At 48.2% G+C, this 20,285-nt stretch overlaps 1 long non-coding RNA gene across 3 annotated transcripts; it reads right to left on the bottom strand.

Moving 5' to 3' along the window:
* Nucleotides 1-2,836: 2,836 nt before the first annotated feature.
* Gm32348 lies at nt 2,837-19,565 on the bottom strand. Of its 3 annotated transcripts, none has more exons than XR_381785.3 (5): nt 19,270-19,565; nt 10,128-10,300; nt 6,883-7,021; nt 6,647-6,746; nt 2,837-5,666 (listed from the first exon to the last, which is right to left on the bottom strand). It is a non-coding gene; the product is annotated as a predicted gene, 32348 (long non-coding RNA). The 3 variants fall into 3 exon arrangements; XR_381784.3 differs by lacking the exon at nt 19,270-19,565 and adding an exon at nt 10,480-10,510; XR_872881.2 differs by lacking the exons at nt 6,647-6,746; nt 19,270-19,565 and adding an exon at nt 10,480-10,510 and having other exon boundaries at nt 4,024-5,666.
* Between the last annotated feature and the right edge of the window lie 720 nt (nt 19,566-20,285).

The raw sequence follows: 20,285 nt of genomic DNA, 5'->3' as shown, positions 1-20,285 counted from the left end.
ACAGAGAAGCCACTGCAACCAACTTCCCCTATTTATCAGAAATTGTTATTCAGCCATGCTTGGTAGCACACATCTAAAATCCTAGAACTTGGGAAGCCGAAACAAGAGGATCATGAATTTGAAGCCAGCCTGGGCTCTATAGTATGTTCTATCACACCCTGAGCTACATAGAGAGATAGTAGCTAAAACAAAACCAGAAGTGCTTATTGAAACCAGCATGGTACCCCAGGGCTGTCACTCACTAGGCATGGGTAAGAACCCTTTAAAAGGTTTTCCGTGGAGGCTTTCTCCGTTTGCTTTTTTCCCACAGTTTAAAATTTCCACGCTACAGAACATCTCTGCAGACTCTATGACCCACCCAGTCACGATTCTCCAGGATCTACTGGCCAAAGAGTATCTCAGTGACAGAGGGCCAAGGAATACCACAAAAATCATACCACACAACAGACCTTGCACAAGAGATTTATTGGGGATGGGGTGGGGTGCAAAATGACTGCCTCTGAGTGGGGAAGGAGACAGCAAGGAGCCAGGCTGTGAAGGTGGGCTTTATAGAGGCTATTGAGCATGTGGATAGGGAAAATACGGCACTGGCGAAAACACTTCCCCTTGGCACTGAGTCACTGAAGGAGGGGGAGGGCGTGGGGAATGGGAGACGGGGGGGGGGGGGGGTTGGTGCTCCAAAGAACCTGGTTTCGGAATGTGTGCAGTTCTCAGTATGAACAACATAGTAGTGTCCCAGCCCATATATGCACGTTTTAGCCAATCACCCCATCTTTTAAGATTAGTACAAAATTAGTGCATGACAACAAGTCATTGTAGGAAAAGGATGGATTCTGAAACCAGGCTCCCCTTTTGCAGGACTCTCTGAGCCATACTACTCCTGTGGCTTTTGGCAAGTTACTTAAGCACGCTGTACCCCCATCACTAATAGGGTCTATTCAATAACAACCGACCCACAGATATATTACAAAGCTGTGAGGAGTTTGGGACAGTGCTCATTGTGCAGTAAGTAAGGGATGGAGGCAACTATTGGATGCAAGGTGGCATCTAGCCTCTTAGGACGAGCCAAGTCTCAGGACACTGCAGATCTGGAAGGAGCACCAGTCAGTGACAGCAAGAAAGGATGCACCAGAGGTGAGGAGAGACAGAAGGAAGGGAATTCTCTAAAACCAGCAGTCACCTCACCTGTGCATCGTGTCAGGCAGTGAGAAGGGAGTGCAGGGGCTTGTGAGCAGGCCGCCCCTGTTCATCACTGCTTACGTAGTTCCTATGCCTCATCCCATGCTTTAACGGTGGACACTGATGTTCTTAGGGTGGTGGCATTGAACAGTTGGCCTTAAGGATTCTATAGTGCACGCTTCCTAAGTTTCCCTCTAAGGGAACTGAGCATTGGGGAAAGCATGCAGTGGTGGAAAGGCCTAACCCAGATCGAAGACTCAGAAAGCTTCTCCAGTAAAACAAGGGGTATCCCATACTCACTGGGTTGCATTGAGAACCAGGCTGATCACATGTGCTATGCACGTGTCCCAAGGCCTGCATGTAGCTATGGGTACTCGATGAGGACATTTCCGGATGCCTTTCTTCATTTGGTAATGGGGGCGGGGCATAGTGGACCAGGAGTGATGGAGCAGGAGTTCAGAGGAATTGCTACTCTACAGAGGACCAGGGTTTGGTTCCTAACACCCACGTGGTGGCTCACAACCCTCTGTAACACCAGTTCTAGGAGATATAACATGCTCTTCTGGCCTCTATGGACACTGTACACACACACAGTACACAGACATATATGCAGGCAAAATACCCATATACACATAAAATAAGAAATAAATTTAAGCAGCAACAGATTTATAAAGATACAATTAACATGATGATCCTTCGGTGCCATTAATATCAACTGTCCAGTTGAGATCCACTAAACCCATTTGGGAAGATAGTCAGGGTACTGGAAGCTAAGGGGTTAATGTCCGTGAACGAATTTTTAGTTTCTGCTTCTTGATGGCACATAGGACAGAACTTATCAGAGAAGAAAAGCCTTTCCCAAGCCTCTGCATAGCAGCATGGTCTCCAGGGCAAAGTTCCTCATGGGAAGTCTCTCTGTCAACATACTTCTACTGAGAGCTTGAAGCATTAAGGTGAGACACAAGCTTAGGCCTATGGCTTGGCTCTCAGCCTTTTTTTTTTTTTTAAACAAATGCAGTTGAGGCCACAAATGTCACTGCTGGTCCAGAGCTCAGGCCATATAACAGGAACAGTGGCATCCTCTCCCTGTCTCAAGCCAAGGCTGAAATGCATCCAGGTGCAGCTAACCCCAGATTTAGTTGTGCCATCATCCTGAGATGCCAGACCCAGAGTCAAGGAAATGAGCCTGGTGCTGGGCATTAAGTAAGAGATAGTTTCTTCTTTATCTGATAGTCTGGGAGAAGCAGCTGGAACTTTCATCAACGTGACCAAAGGCCACAAAATTAGTACGGCTCAAAGAGTCATGCAAATGAGGAGCCTGGTTCCAGAATCCACCCTTCTTCCTCTTCCTTGAACCTACTCCAAACATCTCATCTGCCAGCACGGAGCTGAGTGCACACCTCTGGACCAACCCTAGTCACTTAATGGAAGCTGAACCCCTGAACCTCCTAGACACTTGAAGGCTGTACAGTGTGGGGAAAGAGAAATTAGGCTCTTAGCAATGCAACAGACAATCGTTGCCCCCCAGGGACTCATTTTTGTTTGCAACTGAGAACATGAAAACATTATAGATTAGCCAGGCAGCGGTGGTGCACACCTTTAATCCCAGCACTTGGGAAGCAGAGACAGGCGGATCTTTGTGAGTTCAAGGCCAGCCTGGTCTAGAGAGTATGTTTTAGGACAGCCAGGGCTACATAGAGAAACCCTGTCTCTACCCTGTGCCCCAAAACAAAACAAACAAACAAACAAACCACCAAAAAACCCATTATAGACTGAAGGTGGCTTTGAAGTCAGCCAAGTGGGTCCAAATTACACCTCACAGTGACTAAGAATCCTAGCAGACTCAGTGCCCCTAGAGCCTGTAGGATTGCTGTGAGGCTTCAATAAGGTCGTGTGTGTGTGTGTGTGTGTGTGTGTGTGTGTGTGTGTGTGTGTACGTGTAAAAGAGACAAAAAGAGTATGTGGTAGTAAAAGAGAGTGACTTCAGATTTCAGCATCCCACACTGGAGGGCATCCTCTGTCAATGTGCTCAAGGTTCTGGTCAGGAGAAAATGACCTCGTGGCAGAGCACGAACCTAACTCCATGCGAGCTTTCCTCCCTGGAGCCACAGCAGACACAGAACAATGCTTGGCTGATGAAGGGCAGGATGCAGGCTGGGGTTGTGCCAGGTCACTCGGGCAGAGGATTCTCAAGTGCAGAGGCTGTCGGGTTTTGCTGCTGGGGATGTTGGAATGGTCCTGTCAAGAACATTTTCTCTGGGCCTCAGAACATGTATGGACTTGCGGTCTCTGCCTCCGAAAGAGAGCTTCCACTCTGTCACAGCGGGGAGAAGTCATTCTTTTCAAGCATGCGATCGTGCATCCAGACAGCAAAGGACTGCAGTGCCTAAGGCTAGTAGCAGCCAACCGATTGGAATGGCTCTTTAAAACATTCATTTTTAAATAGTAGCTAATGTTGATGGAGTGCCCACAGGTACCAAGCACTGGATGCTTTAGATCTGTTAATTCTTCCAGTCTTCATAGAGACCCATAAAGCAGGCACTCCTCCCGTGCTCATTTGCTGACAGTCACTGCCTTGGCGTCAGAGTCACAATTCCAACTCAGAGTCCATAGCCAAAACCCATGTTCCTAACCACACTTGACAAGGGGAGTTTTGTTGTTGTGTTATTGTTTGGTTTTGTTTTCAATAGGCTTAACATTTTTTTTAAAGATTTATTTATTTATTTATTTATTGTATGTAAGTACACTGTAGCTGTCCTCAGACACTCCAGAAGAGGGAGTCAGATCTCGTTACGGATGGTTGTGAGCCACCATGTGGTTACTGGGATTTGAACTCCGGACCTTTGGAAGAGCAGTGGGGTGCTCTTACCCACTGAGCCATCTCACCTAGGCTTAACCTTTAAAGTCTACTGAAACTCCACCCCTATCAACACCTCCAAGCATAATGGTGTAAACTATGGAGATGGAGGAGCTTACACGGACACATGAAGCTGCTCCAAGTGTTGGATGGTATATAGTGGCACATAGCTTTTATAAGAGCATCATCCCAAATGGTTTGTCTGTCCCAAACACTCTCTTTTTGCCAGCTTGTGTCTTCCCTCTCCAACATCTGGCCTTTACCTGCTGTGGGGCATCTGATGGTTGGAATGATTCAGAATGGCTTCTGACCCTCACTTGTGGCTTAAAGGATCCCCCGAATCTTTTGGCATGGTAGCTCATTCCTTTTGGTTACTGAAGAAAAGTCCATTGTCTGGACACACAGTGATGTATTTATTTACTTTCTTTGTTGCTTGTGAGGTTGGCCAATCATGAGGGACAGCTGCAAACGTCTGTGGACAGTTTTTTTGTGTGACCTTAACTTTTCAACTCCTTTGAGTAGACACCTAGGAACACAGCTATGGAACTATATGGGAAGAAGATACGGATATACAAGAAACTGCTAAGATGTCTTGGTTTCTCTACATCCTCATCAGCATTTGATAGCATCAATGTACAATTTGGCCCTCTTCACTGCTGTCTAATAGCATCGAGCTGGTGTTCTGATTTCCTGTTTAATGTCAGCGTCTTCTCACACACTTATTTGCTCTCTGTGTCTTGTCTGGGAAGGACTGTACTCAGGAATTTTGCCTTTGTTATTATTGGTGGTTGCAGCAGTGTGTGTGTGTGTGTGTGTGTGTGTGTGTGTGTGTTTGGTGGCACATAGGTACACACATGAAAGGCCCAGAGGACATTAGGCACCCTGTTCTATCTTCTTCTACCTATTCCTTTAAGACAGCATCACTCGCTGAACCTGGATCTGAACTGAAAGGGCAACCAGCAAGCCCTGCTACCCTGTCTCCGACAGTGCTGAGGTTATAGGAACGCACAAGTGTATCCAGATTTTTTTACATGGGGCCTGGGATCCGAACTCAGACCCTCATGCTTGCCCACCAATCCATCCCTCCAATCCTACTGGGGTTTGTTTTGTCTTGTTTGTTTGTTTGTTTTGTTTGGGTTTGTTTTGTTTTTGAGACAGGGTCTCACTACGAAGCCCTGGTTCACCCTGAATCCTAGGTGAACTTTATGCTTCTTCCTCCCCAAGTGCTGGGACATAAGTGTGCTCCACCACAGCTGGCTTTTCCCGAGTTTTAATGATGTTGTTGGTTTCCCTGTTGTTGGGCTTTGCAGCACAGCATTTTAAAGGACATAGAGGGTTTCCTAGCATCAGGGATGGGACAACTTCAGAAGTCACCCACTTTATATATCTTTTTTGAGAGAGCGCATGCAGGCACAGCAGAGTCCTGTGCTCTCCCTCCATCATAGCGCATACGATTAGGCCATTTCCTTTGTGGACGGCTGGCTCCCGGTGACAGAAGTCACACCTGACCACCTGTCACCTTCTGCACAGTGCTGAGCATGTAATCCACGAATCTCTCTGGTGAGGAGAACGATGACCTTCTGACATTTCTTCACCTTTCCAGAGAACTGACCTCTGACCTCTGCTCTGTCTGTAGGAGAGGAAAACAAAGAGAATTAGCATTCCACATCCTCTGTGGTGCAATCATCAGGCCAAAGGCCTCGTCATCAGACTCTAATTCTTAGCCTTGGCTCAACACTCGCCTCACCCACCGGATGCCAGAGCCTGAACCCCAGGCATTCACAGTGTTTGTGTTAGCTGTGGGCCTGGCCCTCGGCTAAGCCCCTTATACACATGATCATGCTTAGTCCTTCTTCATACATGCTGTGATGTAAGCCTAGTTATCCTCACTCTGCAATGAGAAAGCAGAGCTCAGAATGACTAAGGAAGTCCCACAGGGTCAACAAAGCTAATGTGCGCTAGAGCCAAGATGTCATTAAGGAGAGTTTGATTGCTTTCTGATCTGATGGCTAGCCTGAACCCTGCACCTGTGTGAGCACACACATTTATACACCAAGAACATCTCTTGCTCCCTGTCTTAGTTACGGTTTCCATTGCTGTGAAGAGTCACCATGACGAAGGGAACTCTTATAAACAACAATATTTAATTGGGGCTAGCTTACAGGTTCAGAGGTTCAGTCCATTATCATCAAAGCAGGAGCATGGCCGTGCCCAGATAGGCCTGGCCCTGGAGGAGGGCTATATCTTCCTTCGTGGAGAGGAAGCCAGAACAGACTGTTTCTAGGCAGCTAGGAGGAAGGTCTCAAAGCCCACACTCACAGTGACACACTTCCTCCAACAAGGCCACACCTCCTTTAACAAGGCCACACCTCCTAATAGTGCCACTCCCTGGGCCAATCGTATTCGAACCACCACACTCCCTCAATTTCTTTGATTTTTACTTTACCTTTCATGGTGCCAAGGATTGTATTTAGGGCCTCACGAATGCTAGGCAAGCCTTCTACACTAAACACACCCCCAAGCTGCACACTCAAGCTTTTGCACCCAGCCTAGGCAAACTGTAGCCCCTAGAAGCTGATGCCAGGTAGAACCAGATCCCCCAGAGCTTACCTTTAGAAAGCAATGCTCACCATAGAGTGACCTCAGAGGCAGCCCATGAGGGATGCTGACAGCTCTGCTTGTCTCCAAAGCAGACCGCGTGCTCAAGTCTCTGATAAGGGATGAAGCCTCGTTCATGAGAGATCCACCCTCCCTCCCCCCAAAGCCCCTGCCCCCTAATGCTACCAAAGTGTGTGTGGGGGGTGGTTTAGACTGAGGATGGTGGTGAGAGGGGACACAAACATTACCTACAGCTCCCAGGGGTGTGCTCCATCTCTTCTGGGTGCCAATGTTATCACAGTGGTCACGGGACATATTTAAGAGTCTCCACTGAGGACTTCAGAGCTGACATTTCTTAAATCGAATTTAACACCGCAGACCGACATCCTTTTAGAAAGGAGATATTGTAAAAACAAAAGGGGAAAACAAACAAGAAAACAACAGTACATCACATACTGGAAATCACCCGTTGCTATTTTAAATACAATGTGAATCTTCTAGGAGGCAGGCTACTATTTATTCCAGCTCATTAAACCCCGGAAGGGGCGCCTCTCCACATTTAGACAAGTTGGTTTTCTCCCTGGGGTATTCGGTGCGGAAAGTGACAATGAAGGGGTGGGCTCTCTGTCCTTGGCCACCATCATGCTCCCTAGAGCTCAGTGTGTACCTCTCTTGATCTCTAGGCAGCTCCACCATGGGGATTAGACAGAGACTCTAATTCTAGCACAGGCTCAACCCTCAGATAACCTGGGCTCCAACCCAAGTTTCATCGTAGCCTTGCTCAGTGACCCTGGGCAAGCCACTTATTTCCTTAAACATCAGCGCCCTCAGGTGTAAAACGAGTCCTTCTTTAAATGGGATGTGATTATATCAGAGGGAAATGGGGCGTGCCAGACACTAATCACAATGCCTGGCATGTTGATGATCTGTGCCTCGGTTATCGTGATTAGCTAGCATGTTCCCCTCCTGGAACACAGGCAAGAGAGACAACAGTCAATTCGGATCCATTTTCAAGGCAGGAGGAAGGGAGACAGGGAAGGGGAGTCTGCAATGGTCCTCCAAGCAGGAAATCATCATCTCTTGCCTTCTTGCCTTCAGGCTGTGATGCTGGCTGATTGTGCTGCACAGAAGCTCCGGAATGTGGAGGGGGCAGGTTTGTTCTTGTGGGTCTGACAGACGTCTGTACCATGCCAGGAATAACAATAGTGAACCCTGGAAGCCTGCAGCATCCGAGCCAGTGGTGGCATGGTCCCTTCATAAAGGCTGTTCCGACCCAGCTGAACTCAACACTGTCAGCCTAGACGTTATTCTTCTTTGGAAACACTCAAATCAATGTGAGAGTTGCTGCCGGAGAGGTCACCATGACAACCAGCAGCCAGTAGTGGATAGGATCGGAAGCCCCCTCTACCCCCACCCACCCACCACACACTCAGCCTTATCTGGAACAGCAGCATTTGGTGTCCCCTGGGTAGGAGAGAGAGTACGTGGCTTGCCCATCCTTCTTATGGCTCCCCAGAAGCCTTCTGTGCTGTGCTTGAAGGGGTGAAAGTACTCTGGGTAATTGCCCTCCCAAAAATAGCTAGCTGGAAGTGATCCCCTTAGGGCCCCTGGGAGCCAGGCAGGACACTAACGCTGGGTTCAGCACAGCACCAGGGGAAAGGGTCTCAAGACGAAGTCCCTTTATACTGCCTCGTTCTCATCCACCTTGGACTGTCCTTTCTCAGGACGATTCTATTTACAACGGCACTTAGATGTTTCTAGGTAAAGGCATGGGGTTTAATCTTCCAGGACCTTTTGAATCCTAGTTGTGGACTTTCCCTAAGTTGAAATTCTAAAATCAGAGTTGAGGCTGAAGCCGACAGATTTCAAGTTCAATGTTAGCCTAAGCAAGAAAAAAATTCTCTCTCTCTCTCTCTCTCTCTCTCTCTCTCTCTCTCTCTCTCTCTCTCTCTGAGACAGGGTTTCTCTATATAGCCCTGGCTGTCCTGGAACTCTCTCTGTAGACCAGGCTAGCTCAAACTCAGATCCACCTGTCTCTGCCTCCCGGGTGCTGGGAATAAAGGTGTGTGCCACCACCACACCCACCCAGAAATAAATCTCTTAATAAAGGAACTTCCGGGTGTGATGGGGGAACTCCAGGGAGCTGGTTTTAGGGCATAAGACAAGTACTTTTTTTTTCTTCTTTTTTTTAATTTTTAATTTTTTTTCCTAAAAAAGACTGTAGGTAATTCAGGTTTAAAGTCCAACAGATCTCATTCAGGGCTCTCCTGTGTGCCCTTGAGTAGGAGCTTCAGTTTCCACGTCTATAAAATAGGATTCTAAAGCTTAGTGCCCGTGGATGTAGACACAAAGTCTGGTGCAGCCAGCTAAGAAGGCTGTAGTAGAGTCCAACCAGGAGCCAGGGCTGGATCAGACCGTCTGGATGAGGCTGGGGTGTTTATTAGACCAAACAATGTCTGACTATGAGGATTAGAAAGACATAGAAAGGCTGGAAAGAAGGACCATATTTAAGAGCCAATACTTGGGTGTGGTTACGTTTTGAAGAGAGAGAGAGAGAGAGATGTGTGTGTGTGTGTGTGTGTGTGTGTGTGTGTGTGTGTGTGTGTGTGTGTGTGTGTTGGAAGAGTCCTCCTAATGGGAAAATGGGAAAACAGATGTTGAAGGCATACTGGGCATTTAAAGTCAGGAAGAGAGGAGATGCAGTAAGGACCCTCTTCAGGGTGACAGCTTAGCCTGGAGACTCCCAACACATGTGCCCGCACAGTCCCACCTGCTAAGGGAAAGGAAGACAGACAGAGGACTTGCTTTCCCAGCTGGGCAGCTCTAGGGTGGCAATGGGTAGTTTTTAAATATTGATTCAGTATCAGCTTTGGCATGTAAAACTGTCTTTGGGGTCTTGTTTGGAACACACCTGTGATCCCAGCTCTCAGGAGCCCGAGACAGGAAGATCAAGTTTGAGGCCACTGGAGGCTACACAAGATCCCATCTATAAAGCCTGGCATAGTTGTCCATACTTGTGATCCCAGCACTAGGGAGACTAAAGCAGGAGAATGACCACAATGGAGGTTAGCCTGAGCTACATGGTAAGTTCTAGGCCAGCCTGAGCTAGAGAGTTAGATCCTTTTTGAAACAAGCAAACAAAAACCAAGCCTGTCAATCGATTTACCAATAAATAAATAAAGGTAACTCATAACACTAGCGTAGTGGGTACTGAGCTAGATGAATCCTGCCCGTTTCAGATAGAGCATGGCTTGCCTGACCCGCCTCTCTTAGCTGCATGACTACCGCCATCCAGTCAGATCTCAGGTATCTGTCTGTGTCATGACAGGTCAATTCCACTTGGGCAGACCTGCAAGTTAATTGTGCCTTGCTTACGAAGTAACCAGGAACTCACAGGCGCTCAAGAAATTGTGTCCTTTGGCAAGTCAAAAAATAGATTGTTCTCCGTTATCATTCCCAACACCCCTGATGGCGATCCAGGGAGAGATTTTACCAGGCAAGCTGTCAGCTGCAAACAACGGAAAATCCATCCAGCCATGGTCCAATTAGGTGCTCATCCCCATCAAATAAGGACAAATCTTAAGGCAGGAACTGCCGGTGCAGTTCTGCATGGTGCAGGCTGCTGTCTGGGCTCTGTTAGCCTTGCTTCCATGGCTAACTCTGGCACTAGGTAGAAAGAAGATCAGGGAAAGCACATTACATAAATGTAAGAAGTCCTCAGTTCAGTACACACATACATAGAGAGCTAGGGAGACGGCCCCTGCAATAAAACATCTGCTGCTTAAGCATGAACGCATGAGTTCAAATCCTCAGCTCCCCTCAAATCTAGGCAGAGCAGTGCACACCTGTAACCCAAGCACTGCAAGGTGTGGGGGGTGGGGGTGGGGGTGGGGCAGGTGGATTGAGGAGGTGGGTCCTGCAGCTCATTGTTGAGCGTAGCCAATCACTGAGCTCCAGGCTCTGTGAGAGCCCCTGTCCCAAAATTAGCATGGAGAGTGAGTAATAAAGGAAGATGCCCCACATTGGACCCTGACCACCACATGTGCGTACATACAGAAGTATGTACATAGCTCACAAATGATAAGACAAACACAGTTTTTCTAAGACCCCCCCCCCCATCAGATTGCCACTACTATGTTGTATAATCACTTCTAGCCTCAAGAGAAACTGAGGCCGGGTAGTGGTGGTGAACACCTTTAATCCCAGCACTCAAGAGGCAGAGACAGGAAAATCTCTGAGTTCAAGGCCAGCCTGGTCTACAGAGTGAGTTCTAGAACAGCCAGAGCTACAAGGAGAAACTGTCTTGGAAAGAGAGAGAGAGAGAGACAGACAGACAGAGACAGAGAGACAGAGACAGAGAGACAGACAGAGACAGACAGAGAGACAGAGAGAGACAGAGACACAACTATGGATTATGATGAATTAAGCATTTCCTGTACTTACTCAGAAAGCAATTATTGAACACCTACTGTATGCTAGAGAATACTTGGGTGGTATAAGAAGACCTAGGTGATGGATTCCATGTTTCTCGTCTTAATCATTAAAATCTCTTCTAAAAACAGAAAAGAGTTGGGTTTCTGGGTCATTACCATGGCATCCCTGGGTCTCCAGCATCTGGAAAGGAAGCTGAGAAGCTGTCCTGTATAAATGACCTTTCCTAACAGAGCTCTCCTGGGACGGAGCTCTCCTGATGCCCAAACTGTTTGTCTGGTATTTGTTTTCTCAGCTGCTATTAGATATTATTTTGCTTTCTTAAGCAGAGTCCATGAGACAGAACATGACCCTTCTGACCCGTTGAGTTTAGCTTTCTTTGGTGTACTTTAGTTTTGGACTGTGCGTGTATGCATCCATACGTTTGTGTGTTGTGTAGTACTGAGGTGTGAACCCAGGACTTTCCACATGCTAGGCGAAGGGCCCTAACCTGAGCTATCTCAGCAGCCTCTTGTACTGTTTATGGTCTTATTAAGTTGCCTGGGAAGGCCTTCAACTCCAAGTCTTCCTGTCTCAGCCTCCTGAAAACAGTTGAGATTTCAGGCCCAGCCCACCTGGCCAAACTGGTTTCGTTTTTGTTTGTGAGATAGGGTTGCTCTATCTAGTCCTAGCTGGTCTCAAAATCCAGATCCTCCTGCCTTAGCCTCCCATGTACAGCCTTGCCTGCTCTTTTTTTTTTTAAACAATTGTCACTAACATCTAGACATTAAGAAAACAACTGTAGTTGACCAATTGTTAATATAAAGTACCAATATCCTAATGGTACCTTACAAACTTCCTTCCCTATTATACACTGACTGTGTCTTTGCCATTCTTCATTGATTGGCCCCATATGAATATAGCCCCAACTTTAATTGGCCCGTTCTTGGACTTTATACTAATGGAATTGTATGTATGGTCCCTCCTCTCTTTCTCTTTCTCTTTCTCTTTCTCTTTCTCTTTCTCTTTCTCTTTCTCTTTCTCTTTCTCTTTTCTCTTTTCTCTTTCTCTTTCTCTTTCTCTTTCTCTTTCTCTTTCTCTCTCTCCCTCTCTCTCCCCCCTCCCCCTCCCCTCCCCTCCCCCTCCCCTCTCTCTCTCTCTCTCTCTCTCTCTCTCTCTCTCTCATCCTAAGCTGACCTCAAAGTCATTACGTAGGTGAGGATGAGGCGGAACTCTTGATCCTCCCGCCTCCACCTTCTGAGTGCTGGGATTATAGGCTCACAGCACCACGCCCAGTTTACTGGGGTTTGCTGGGGAATCACACCCAGGGCTTCATGCATGCTAGAGAGCCCTCTGTCAACTGAGCCATGCCTCTTATGTACTTTTCTGTGATTCATTTCTTTCATGTTTATATTTACCTACGTTGACAGTGGCTTTAGTATACTCATTTCTCTACAATACATCAGTCCCTTATGCATGACGCCACAGTGTCCATCCACTCGGGAGACTCTGAGCATGACAAACCCAGCTGCTGGGTATCTTCTGGCCCAATTCCGACAGTTAAGGGAAGAGCTGCCCTCTGCACTGAGCTGCAAGGAGCCACTGAACCTCTCCCAACTGGTTGCTCTCCCTCCAGTGACAGGGGCTCCCCATTACCCGACATGCTCAGCAGCAGTGGAGATTATTATCCCCCTGGCTGATTTCCCACAACTTTTCAAGATTTCCCAAGGGGACCTGAAACCACACATACCTCTCTCCACAGCAAGCTGAAGCACAATGCTGTTCTCACTGCACTAAGCGGGCTCAGATGCCACCTGTCCTGACTGCTGGCCCTTCCACTTCCATCTCTGCCTTTGGAACAAACTAAGAAGTGTCTTCTGGCTCCTGGTGGAGGGGACCGCAGCCGTCTTTGCTCCTTCTCCTTCTAAGGGGATTAAGAAGTCCCTCCAAGTTGGGAATGGCCTGCCTGCCAGCCAGCAAGTCCATAAACTAGGGTGTGTTCTGCAGCGTTTGTGTTGGCTGTGAACAATCTTTTTGTGTATTGTTTTTCTTTGAGCGCTGTTGGTTGTGTGTTCATTTGGTTTGAGGTTTTTCTTGATTTTTTTTTCTTTCCTTCTCTACCCCACCCTGGTTCTTGTTGGTTTTTGTCTTTTTCCTCATTCCTGACAAAGTTTTAAAGAGCTGAGGTTTTTTGTGTAAATCACTCTAGGACAAATGAAGTATCCCTGCCCTTCGGGTGTGCTTCTGACAAACTCCTATGCTGTGTTTAATTTGGTCCTGGTCGGCCCCCAAATATCAAGGCTTCTGCAAGCAGATGGCACACTTCCGTACAACAGGAGATACCAGCTATTTCAAAGAACCTCGTTCTGTCCCAGAAGTATCTATAGAAACAAAGGTGTGAGAAAATTCTGACTTTTAGATGGGACTCATGCCTCACATAGACTTTTAACACATTTTATTCAGTGACTAATTTGATGGCAGAGCCAACTAACTGCCTTGGGAACTTTTATTAAAAAGTCTTTTGACAGGGGCTAAGACTACATTGATGACTGAGTGGCAGAATTTATTAGCAGAATATTAGGTCACAGAATCGTTGGGTGAACAGGAGGACAGTAGTGGGAGCCATACCACTAAATATAGCACTCAGCGAGGTCCCAGTGCTGCCAACAAAGCCTAGATCTTGCCTCAACCACACTCCACACTGGATGTCACCACCGCTGTCTCAGGAACTTGAGCTTCCTGCTAAGACTGCCCTGGGCAAGAAGGCTTCCTTTAATTGAACTTGGTTTCGTGTCCTTTCTTAGCAGTAAGAGAGATTGAGAAAATAAATATGCCATTCAAGTTTGTGTTTTGCTCTGGGTCAAAAAATGTTAGATAACTGTAGTGTAAACAAAATACACATTTATTTTGCAAGTGTTAAAAACAAATAGTGCATGGCTGTTCACAATCTGCTCCTTCACTGAGCTATGTGTGTGCACACTGCCAAGAGCCTGCTTGAGATCTGCCACCACACCCATGTCCCAGCCACTGGAAAGAGAATAAGGTTGGATGGGAAATGAGTCCCACACACTCGTGTTTGAACACCTGTATGGTGGTAGTTTTGGTGGTTGTAGAACTTTAAAGAGGTAAGACTTGCATGGCAGAAGTGAGTTGCTAGGGCCCAGGCCTTAAGGGTGAGACTCAGCCTGGCTTCTGGCTAGCCAGGATGGGAGAGATTGTCAGCTCGGCAATCTCTAGTGAGCCACACCTTTTCCATCAAGATGAATTCTACCATCTGAAACCAAAAGCCAAATGAATCCTTCCTCCTCCCGAGATAAGCTCGCACGTATTGGGTTACAGTGAAAAGCTGAGTAATGAACTCACCCACTATCTACTTCCTGGAATGTGTAGACACTGCTTACAGCTCAGTGGTTGACTTGGCCCCTAACAGAGAAAGAGGTCTGAGGAATATGAGCTGTGATCAAGATAGCCAAGCACCCAGCTACAAATTAGAAACTCTTTTATGAAAGAAAAATGGGGTCGCTGAATGTCCCTTCCTTGAGGACTGGCTTTCATAGCACCAGAAAGCAGCATGAAAACTTCCAAAGGAGGGAGGTGACCTAGGCAGCTATGTTGCCTATGAACCACATCAATGACCAGCATGGCCTGATAACCCTACAGGGGCACACATAGTGTGACACACATACCGTGACACACATACCGTGGTGGTAACCAACAGCTCTCAAATTGGACTTACGGCTTGCTTAGCAAGAGGGAGACCATGCCTGGTACTGGAGACCTAGCTAACTACTCAGTCTTGTGAAGTCATGGCTATTGGAGGAGAATCTACAATCGCTAATTTACTAACCCAGCATCCTCCCTAACAACAATCTATAAACGTTTGTCCTTATGTCCGCAGATAAGTGTGGTCTCCACACCAAGGAAACTTCTCTTTGCTACAGATGGCGGCCATTACAGAAAACAACAACCAATCAGCATGCAGAATGGCCCAGTCCCAGTGGATACGTCTACAAAACATTCTTGCACGTAAAGCTCAGGGAACCTTGAAGACGAAGAGGGGGAAAGATTGTCAGAGCCAGAGGACCAGAGTTTACTGTGAGATTGTGTCTCCTAGCAACATCCGAAGCCCTCAAGCCATAAAATCTCACCAGCGGGGCTACCCACATGTAAGCCAAACAAGGAGGACACCAGTGGGCATGCCACAGTAGATGGAGAAAAGCCCATGAGGCCTCAGTGCTAAACAAGGAACTCTAAGCAACTCGGGAAAGGTGGGAGCAGGAGAGGTGGTCCTCCCCAAAGAAGAGCACACCAACTGGATGACCAGTGTCAAGTGGGCACCCCTGAAAACATGCATTTGAGTGACATGATAGGATCTGAGCTGGTTATATTTAGGAATACACATACATGCAATAATAAAAAAAGAGGCCATGAGTTTGCAGGCCAGTGGAGAGGTGTGTACAGAAGGCTTCAGAGGGGGAAAGGGAAGGCAGAAATGTAATTATACTGTAATCTCAAAAGTAAAATGAAACAAGCTTTTTGGTTTTTTGAGACAGGGTTTCTCTGTGTAGCCCTGGCTGTCCTGGAACTCACTTTGTAGACCAGGCTGGCCTCGAACTCAGAAATCCGCCTGCCTCTGTCTCCCGAGTACTAGGATTAAAGGCGTGTGCCACCACGCCCGGCTGAAACAAACTTTTAAAGGGATTGAAAAATGGGAGGATGGGATCAGAGGAGGCAGTGACAGAGTCTTTCTTGGAAAGTTCTTAGCATGTCTGTCTTTGGTTCCAGGATACGAGCTCTATTGCCTGTCAAGGATCAGGAAAGCGTGGGTGAGGAGGGAAGGCCACCCTCCAAACAGGACACAGTTTAGTAACACGTAGTTACTAAGCATTACAGTTTAGATCTTAAATATCCCCCAAAGACCAATATGCATAGGGGCCTTGATTGGCCAACAGCCACCAACATGTGACGTTCTTGGGAAGTCCTAGAACCTTTAGGAAATGGTGGACCTTTTAGGACCTGGTAGAAAGCTGTTAGGTCATTGTGTGTTCCCTTGAAGGCTGTTGGGACCCTCAACTCCTCCCTCTCCTCTTTCTCTCTTTGGTTCCCAGCAGCCACAGGGTGAGCAGCTTTGCCCCACCCCACACTCTGGGCATCACAAACTGAACCCCATGACCTTCTGGAAGATCAAAGGTCAGATTTTCTGGCTGCTCACACAGTATTACAGAGAGAGACAGCCTTAGCTCAGGGCCTGTTCCTCCTACCTTCTTCCCTGGCCATGCTTGAGGCCAGCCTGTATCTCTCTGTTCTGTGTGCTTCCCAGCAACCATTCAGGGAGCGACTAAGAGAGGGCAGACTGTTGGAACAAGTCCATATGAGACCTGACAATGAGATCCAAGCAGACGCTGGGGTCCTGAGTGCTATGAGAACATCTGGAAGTATCAGCTGTGGCCATGGGCAGTGTTCAGGTGCCTCCCTCCATCCAAAGACTTCTGAAACCAGAGACAAAGGAAGGACAGGGCAGGGGTCTCCAAACGGCAGCACCTTCTCACTCGAGGGTGCCATCCTGTTTTCACCACGGTGCAGAATGGCTTGTCCAGAATGTGACGCCGGACTAACTGGAAGCCGTTTTGAGATTTGTTTGAGGTGCTGGGAATTAAATCCAGGGCCTCCTGCATGCCGGGCAAGTGTCTCTCACCACGGGACTCTATCACCACCCTCAAAAGAGTTTTTCTCCTATTAGACCTGGGATCTGCAGATAGCCTAAGATTTCAGACCACTAGAGAGATTTCTTTAGTGTGACTCTGCCCTGGGGAAGGACTCAACTCCTAATGTATTTATCATTCCCAACAACAAATCCAAACCAGATCAGAACAAAGCCAACCAGAAAGCGGCCATCCTCCTTGCCGCTCAACCAGCCTGCCTCTGGTCTGCTCCTGTGGATGCCCTCCAATCAGGTTTCCCTTCTCCCACTCCCCGCCCACTCCTTCCCCTTGGCCTGCCCTGTTTGGCTCAAGTCTTAATCCCTGCCATGGCTACAGGCAAAACAACACAACAGCGAGGCAGATGAGAGCCCCGTGGCAGAGCCCTTCTGAGAAGCGTTAGAACCAGGAATTTCCGTGACAACACAGCCCAGAGGGAAGCCTTGGCATCTCAGAGCACAGATCAGGAAAGCCTAGCTCAAGGGCGGGAGGAAGAAGGACCTTCCAAAGACCAAGAGGCTGCTGGGAAAATAAGATGGAGGCGGGGTTCTGTGGAGGTGAGAGGAAGTTAACACTCCTGCTACCCTGACGTGTCTAGCCCTTGCATACTCCCAAAGACACTTAATATACATCCTCAGGTAGGTATAAAGAGCGGAAGGGATTTGAAAGTGGGGAGCAGCAGGCAACTGAGGCCCTACTTCTGAAAGGAGCTAAAAGATTCCTATTTCAGGACCATAGAACCTACACATCTTATAGGTCCGGAGCCATGCTAATGGGTTAACACTTCCAGGGTATGAATCTGAGGGAGCCTGGTGGAGTGGGACTCATCTCTGTCTTTTCTTTAGAAGCAGAAAGCTCATGGATTTATTTCTGGACCTCAAACAGGACAGGTGTAGAGAAAAAGGAGGCTTGTTTTCTGTCTGGGGTAGGGGCCAAGGGAAGGCAAATTGTGGCTTTTTCAGGGAACACACACACGTCATAAATGCCCGTGACCCGGATGACCTGGCTGGGTTCCCCACCCTAGCACAGTCCCCTCCAACCCCCACCGCTCCGTGCTCTGGCTCTGCAGCTGCCAGCACCTGCCAGCAACAGGAAGGCTGGGTACTGGGACTGCAGCTTTTCGAAGCTGCTTATGAAACCGATGACTAAGCCCCCTGGGAAGGAGAAGGGGGCAGCTCATGCCTAGTTCAGCAAGAATGAGTACACTGTCAACTCGATCCAAGTCAGTGGGGGCTGACTGCCAACCGTATGTTGGCCCGGTCCCCAGGGCGTGAAGATGGCAGGGTATGGTCTTAGCTGTGGAGAACCAGGCAGAGTCATAGGAATTACAGTCAGAGGTGCAAATCCATCAAAGATTGAAAAAGGAGCCGGGGAGCAGATGACTTCCCAGGGAGTCTGTGATGGAGGGAAAAACGGGAAACTTTCTCCATCTGCATCCTTCAGCAGATATCTTCAGAGTCTTCTCAGGCACTCCCTCTTCCCCATGCCCTCTAATCCAGCCAGCTGCTATAGTTTCTGGCATCTTTGTGGCCTTCAAGTCTCTCACCTGTCTCTGACTGGTTCAGGTGATCATTTCAAGCCACGGACCAGACCCCATGCACTCAGGAGTTTTCTCAGGCAATGTCTTCCAGCCCAGCTCCACTCACCCACTCTCTTCTAAAACCTTCCACAACTCCCCGCCCCACCCCAGGATTCCTCACACTGTAGATCAGATCTGCCCAAGACCTAGAAATAGAGCAGGCTTCAGTGTATTTGACTCAATGGCTCATCAAAGGCCCTCTTCTGTCTGGATGTTGTCTTCTGGCCCCTTTTGCTATGTCCCAGTGTTTAGACAAGCTTTTCCAATGGTGCCAAAAGGCAGCATCAAGTCCTGCCTTTCTACTATGTTGAAACATAGAATAAGAGAGAAAGAAATAGAAACACACACACACACACACACACACACACACACACACACACACACACAGAAAGAAAGAGGCAGACACACACAGAAAGGAAAAGACAGAGAGGAGGAGAGACAGACAGACTCAGACACACACATACACAGAGAGAGATAGACAGATATGCATGCACACACATACACAGAGAGAGACAGAGACAGATATGTATGCACACACACACATACACACACACACACACACACACACACAGAGAGAGAGAGAGAGAGAGGGAGGGAGAGAGGGAGAGAGAGAGAGAGAGGCAGACAGACAGACAGCACTGTTTGTTCACCAAGGCTGCCTTCTTCAGTTTCTTAGGTCAGAATGAGTCACTTGTGAGCCTTAGAGGAGAAGGATTTTGCTGATTAGTTTGCACTGGGACAGTTTGCCCCACCCCTAGGGTTAAAGTGGCATCAATTACAGAGTGCCAGGGCTGTCCAGCCTTCTTGACATTGAGTTGTGACATTGTCATCTACAAGTGTGTTAGACCACAGGGACACATGCAGCCTGAGGGGGGCCGGTTGGACATGCCTGGGGTCATTCTGTTGAGACAGACAGACAGACAGCCAAGTCAGTGCTCACTCGTTACCTCTGACTTTGTGCCATCCACCGACTTCCTCATCTGCTCCATGCCAAAGTCTTTCCACACAATGACTCCAACCACAGAGGTGGAACCAAGACCCCGAGGTGACAGGGAACTTTACCCAGTGTCACACAGCTGGCGGTGAGTGGAAGTGGAATCCGAGCCAAGCTGAACAAATATTTCTATTTATTGCCAACCTCCTGCCTTACCCAGTTGCTCAAACAGCTAGGGATTAGGATAGGCATGCAGGTGGCTGAGTCAGCGTTCTGAATCAGCAGTGTGAATGCTGGCTGTCCTTCTGGGGAACTGTGGAAGAGCACACACTGCATCTCCCTGCAGTAGGATCCCGAGTGTACTGGCAAGAGCTGTCAGGAAAACAGATAAACAGCAACGGGGCATCCTAGCTCCGTGGAGCCTTGCAATCCTTAGAGATCTGAATGCTACCGATGTCTAGTTGTCTCAGCAAGGCAGGCAAAGGAGGAGCAGGAGAGATCTGCTCACCTCCAGCTGAGCAGCAACAGGAAGCAGAAGCTGCCCAGTGGTGAACACAGTTCCTGGACCAGGCAGAGCTGAACACACAGACAGAAACCTAGCAGTTGCAACTTGCTGTCAGCCACCCCACCGAGCCTTCATCCCGGCAGATCTTGCCTGGCAGAATCTGGAGCTCAGGTGTGATGGCAGGTAGGTAGATAACCTAGTGAGAGGTGAGGACATGCCTCCTGATGGTGATCAGAGAGAGCTGGCCTTAGTGGCTCAAGACTAATCCTAGGGCTGGTGAGATGGTTCAGCGATGAAGAGCACTGACTGCTCTTCCGAAGGTCCTGAGTTCAAATCCCAGCAAGCACATGGTGGCTCACAAGGACCATAATGAGATCTGATGCCCCCTTCTGTCGTGTCTGAAGACGGCAACAGCCGGGCGGTGGTGGTGCACTCCTTTGATCCCAGCACTTGGGAGGCAGAGGCAGGCGAATTTCTGAGTTCGAGGCCAGCCCAGTCTACAGAGTGAGTTCCAGGACAGCCAA

This window comes from Mus musculus, chromosome 12 (genome assembly GCF_000001635.26).
Source record: "Mus musculus strain C57BL/6J chromosome 12, GRCm38.p6 C57BL/6J".
Classification (NCBI taxonomy): Eukaryota; Metazoa; Chordata; class Mammalia; order Rodentia; family Muridae; genus Mus; species Mus musculus.
Note: the sequence above shows the minus strand (reverse complement) of the source record. Positions and strands in the feature narration are given on the sequence as shown.